The sequence below is a fragment of the Gavialis gangeticus genome, unplaced genomic scaffold (genome assembly GCF_001723915.1).
Source record: "Gavialis gangeticus isolate Ggan-Ray unplaced genomic scaffold, GavGan_comp1, whole genome shotgun sequence".
NCBI classification, from domain to species: Eukaryota; Metazoa; Chordata; order Crocodylia; family Gavialidae; genus Gavialis; species Gavialis gangeticus.
In genome coordinates, this window is record NW_017729029.1 from 69,875,703 (window position 1) to 69,880,116 (window position 4,414).

Consider the following 4,414-nt stretch of genomic DNA (forward strand, 5'->3'; position numbering starts at 1 on the left):
ACACACACACACACACACACACACACACACACACACACACACACACACACACACACACACACCATGATTCCTTTCCCAACCTGTCCCATGGCCACTATGGCTCACTTGATAGTCCAAAGCACATTATTGCAATTATACCATAGACATTCCCATCACAATATCTACACCACATACCCACGCTCCCACATATCCATCACCATCACCCTTGGTCCCGCGGCATGTATATCACCATCACCCTTGCCAGTCACCATGATGCAGCTTTGCCCCTATCCCTCCTCTGCCATCCCCACCTATTTCCCAGTCTTTTCAGTCATTGCTGTCATTGTAATCTGCTGTCTTGTTGGCTTCACTGCTGTCATCATCCTCATCTTCGTTGTTTTCTGCAGGGGTCCCACTCCTGAACAGTCTTTGCCAGTCCATCCTTTTCCATATGATTCCTACCATCTCCTCCCCAACATCTTCCACCACTTTCTTGTAGTACCCTTGCATCTTGCTTAGCTCCATTTTGACACAGGCCTCTATTGAGAGGTTTGTGTTCCTGTACAGGTTCCTGGTCTTCCATTGGGTGCTTCTGAAGCAGGAGATGAATTCATCAAAGTGGGCCATCAGGGTCCCCTGTTGCTAGCACAGGTGCCCAAACAGCACGACTTCTCTTGTCAGGATTGTGACCCCTATCACCATCTTGAAAACTTTTCTCCACACCACTTTGGCATATGAACAGTACCACAGGATGTGGTCAGTTGTTTCTGCCTTCCTCCGGCAGGTTTCCCTGGGGCAGTATGGTTGGCTTCTCTTCCCCTCTCTGTGCTGCTGCGCTCAAGGTGGGAGCTCTTGGGAGGCTACTTGCCAATTCATGTTTTTGTGTTTCTCTGCATGTCCTTATGGAAGATGCTCTCCCACATGGCCTGGCAGCTAGGGTAGGCCCATAGGTAACACAATATCCCTTTTCCACACCACCTCCTGCATCTTGCAGTGGTTTGTGAGGGACTTCTTTCTGTAGTTTGTACTTACTGTGGAACTGCTCCAGGGTTTTGTACAACCACTGTAACAAATACTTTGGTAACTGAGGCATCCAGATTTCTTTTGAGTGATTCTACTAGGACTTCCAATGTTTGCAAATCAATCTCAGCCAAATTAGTGCAAATAATCACCCTCTGGACTAATTACTAAAAGCTTTAGTGTGAAAAGATTTTCTGAGAAAGAAGATCCGAAACATCTGAGAAGAATTAATCGCCCCAAATATGGGCATTTCAGAGAAAACATCATTACTTTTGTTTGTGGGAGGCCTCATTTGGCATGTTGCATTTTTACCATGCATTGCTTATAATGTACATGTTGAAAGCTGTTGTTGTTGTTCCAGTTTTCCAAAGTGATATTGAAAACAGACGCTCCCTTTTTGAGACTCAAATGCCTATAACAAACCTTGCCCACCTGATGCTGAGCTCCTTAACATTTGTGTTGGTTAGCAGATGGCTCTTTTGGGTTCCCAAATCCTTTGAGCCTCTGATGTGGTTAAGTGTTGAAGAAACAGTGACACTATGCAAATATGAATTTTTCAATTATCATTGCAACACAAGTATATTTTGTCTGTTTTAAAATGTAGCCCTCGTGGTGAAGGATGATAAAGTCAAGTGCCAGATTCTTTCACTGAAATGTTGCCTAATGCTGTCCACCAGGGCTGTTCTGTTACAATACTAACAGTATCGAATAGTGCTGATTGACAGATATTCTTTCAATTGGGGAAACTCAGATAAACCACTTGAGTCCTTTTTTCATGGTGACTGACAATCAAATTCTCTCCATTATTAGAAGAGTTTTTTGTGAACCTACATTCAGAATGCTAGGCTCACACTTTTAGAAAAACGTGCCAGATGGTGCTTTCCTAGTGGGGAATATAAAGTTGCTAAAAATGTCTCTGCCCCATGTTAATTGGGAGTTACTTGGGATTACATCTAGCTATTGTGTAAGAAAATGTCATTCTACTGTGTAAATAACTTGCTTTTGAGAAGGGCTTATGGTTGGTTATTACAAAAAGATACCTCTATTACAGGTGAGAAGAAGCAAAAAAACAAGGTAGAAATGTTTTAGTATTTTCATTTTAGAAATCTTCAGATCTTTTCTTCCCCTCTTTTGTGCAGATAAATGAAGATGCAGTTTTAAAAACTAAAAATAGAATAGGTGTTCAGATAATCCAGTTAATGAGATGTAGCAGAAAAAGTAATAATTGCTCCTGCAGATCACTGACTCATTCAGTATGTATCCAACAGGATGCATATGTTCCCCAGCTAGCTGAGCTAGGTACACAAACATTTAACTTTCCCACACCCAAACAATTTAGTCTTTCTTGTATTTTGTATAATAAAGATTAAAGAGAGAGAAAGAACAAGAGAGGTAATACATCCAGGCCAGTGGCAGGGATGATTATCCCCAGTTCAAAGCAGGGGGGTAAAGAGGCAGGGTCTGAAAAATGAATGAGGCAATTATGCTTGCCTCTGAAGGATTAAGGGCAGATTTTACAAAGAAATCACATGGAAAAAGAGACTCTTCTTTTTATTCCAGTCTTAGCCTTTACCATAATACACACAGTTGACAGATCTACATTTCAGGCCATCCATTATTCCTTAAAAAAGACCAGGAAAATAGGAAGTATCTCTAGATGAATTATAATCAAGAGAAATGCTTTTATTTTAGTAGATTCTAAAAATGATTAACATTGAGTCCCAGTACCTGATTACAATATTTAAGTTGCCATTTATCCCAAAGCTAAGTTCAAATCCTGTGTCTTGTTTCTGGCTAACTAGTCTTTCTGTTAGAACTCATCACAAAATGAAATTTCTGATCAATGGAAAATTTAGGCAGGTCAAAATTTGTTTTCCCAAATCAGAATAAAAGGTTGAAATTGTCCAAGGAATGAAGGTTCTGTAAATTTTCAATTTTTTCCCCAAACAAAAATGATGAAAACCTCCATGCCTAGCCCTACTCTATCTATTAAGCAACTAAATGCACAAACCTATTCCACTGTGCTTGGCTCCCTGAAAAAATATTAATGGATAAAGTAAGCCTTTCTGTTCCTTGTTGTCTTTTGTGACTAAGACCCAGGGCAGCGATGCTCAATCAAGGTGATCTAAGACCCTCCTAGGTATGGTGTGAACTGGCACCACTAGCACAGCCAGGTAAATGGCCTTCTGCATAGGACTGCAGCACACACACGCTCCTCATGCATTAGGGTTTTTTGATAACCCTAAAGCAGGAAGAAGAGCTGGCTTGGGCTGCAGCCCTGCCCCGTCCAGCCACCCACCATCTCCCCATCACACACACACACTCCTCCCAGAAACAGAGATGCATGAGACAATTCCACATGTCTCATACACCTCTTTCTAGGAGATGCCATGCAGGCTTGATTGCTCTGGCTGTGCATTAAACACACAGGGCAATTTTATCTGATTACAGTGGCATCTGGTGGAGAACCACTGAGGTAAGTTGAACACAACTGTGATACTCGATTGGGGATACTGTCACATTCTAAAAACTTGTGGCAGGGTGCTCTGACTCCACAAAGGTTGAGAACCACGGATCTAGGGCCTAAATAATAGCACATTACAAAAGGAGTTGTGTTAAAAGTTTTTCAGGAATGTGAGCAGGGTGGAATAGTCATACTTAGGCACCTAAGTCTATTTAGACAGTCTGTTTAGGAGGCCATTAGGTAGAGTAGGATCTGGCACTTTGTGCTCCCTTGAAGCATGCTAGTTTAAAATGGAACCCTGTTCTCTTGAAAATACTTTGTCCACATCTAGTTATAGGCATTTGAACATGTTTGTGAAATCACGTCTAAGAAAACTCTTAGAAAATGGAGCATCAGGGATAGCTTTGGTTACACAACTTTTAACAATGTTTTCCTTCCTATTTTTCATTTGAAGCATTTCAGATGTCATTTAGAATGATTATTTGGTATTAACCATTTTCATATCCAGAAAAAGTATGTATGCTCTCCTCCTTTTGGGCAACTAGAGGGCATAAAGTAAGGCAGGGTAGAACCTTAGGGCACCTGTACACGTGATGGACCTCTGCTCCAACACATGGTAATTAGCACACATCAGAGAAGACTTGAGTAATTGAGTCTGCTAAGAGTCTGCTGGAGCATGATAATTAACATGCTCCAGCAGCCTCCGCATCATGTGTATTCAGCGTCCCTCACATTTCAAAATGGTGGCAGGGATGCTTTAACTAAAGCTCATCCACCGAGCTTTAACTAAAGTGCCCCTGCTGCCATTTTGATGGATGGGATGCTGAATATATGTGACACTGTGGGAGCTTTAATTAGAGCAACTCTCAGAGCCACTCTAATTAAAGTGCCCTCCCGCCCCCAACCTCCATCCTGGAGCATGTGTATAGATGCCCTTAGAGATTAAAAGGT